This window comes from Mastomys coucha, unplaced genomic scaffold (assembly GCF_008632895.1).
Source record: "Mastomys coucha isolate ucsf_1 unplaced genomic scaffold, UCSF_Mcou_1 pScaffold1, whole genome shotgun sequence".
Lineage (NCBI taxonomy): Eukaryota > Metazoa > Chordata > Mammalia > Rodentia > Muridae > Mastomys > Mastomys coucha.
In genome coordinates, this window is record NW_022196891.1 from 28866804 (window position 1) to 28868020 (window position 1217).

The window sequence follows — 1217 nt, forward strand, 5'->3', positions numbered from 1 at the left end:
AGGGAGGGAGGGAGGAGGTGAAGCGGGGGAGAGGACCGAGAGGGAGGGATGGAGGTAGGGAGGAAGGGAGGGAGGGAGGGAGGGAGAAAGAGAGAGAGAGGGAGAGAGGGGGAGGGAGGGAGAGAGAAAGAGAGGGAGGGAGGGAAAGACAGAGGGAGAGAGGGGGAGGGAGGAATGGAGAGAGAGAGACAGAGACAGAGAGACAGAGAGATAGAGAGAGACAGAACTCATGCTTGGTTGGCTCTTGAAACCTCAAGGTCCATCCCTAGTGACACACCTCCTCCAGCAAGACCACACCCCCTAGCCTTTCCTAAATAGCCTATCAACTGGAATCCAAACACTCAAATGTGTGAGCCGGTCTGAGCCACTTTCATTCAAGCCACCACACTGAGCTTAAGTATTTTAGGCTTTCTTTAGCCCACTTCCCCGAACTTTTCCAAGTCTCACCCACAGGTTCCTACTACAGTGTTCAAATCTAGTCACAGCAATGACCCTACTTCTCTGGTGTTAATTTTCTGTGAATATTTTCAGCTGTGCCAAACATTGTCTGAAATCCATAAGAGTTTCAAAGGTTTCAGTTGACGACCCCAGCTCTGATGCCTTTGGCCACTTAGTGAGGTACAACAAAGAATGGGCAAGAGCTTGAAAGAGGCTACTCGTAGTAGACTGAAGGAAGGGATCCCTTCTTCTCTTTTTTTTTTTTTAAACTTTTATTGCATTATGATGAGAAAAGTTACATGATTTCAACTTGTCTGAATTTGTTAACATTTCAAAACAGATTTTAAGCAAATAGAATTAAGTCACATTCTTGTTTCCCTTTTGTACCCCAACTCCTCCCAGAGACCCCCTCTTCAATACCTACAATATCTTTTTTTGTCATATTCCTTAAAATTTATAAAATATTATAACAATAAAAATGAGTATTATAAAAGTTGTTTGATATAAAACAACAATCAATTTAACAGTCTTATGTAGATGCTTGTCTACAGCAATACTGAAAATACATACGTTTTTCTCAGTATAAATTTTAAATAACTCCAAACATATTAACTGTAGATTTCAAAATAATACATCACTACTAGTATTTACTTAAATGAACATGAATATATAAAGTCTTTTTGTTTGTTTGTTTGTTTGTTTTGTATTTAGTTAGAGTTTAAAATCTTGGCTCTTACTGTGGTACAAGCCCAAAATAAGAACAATTTTTAGACATTGGA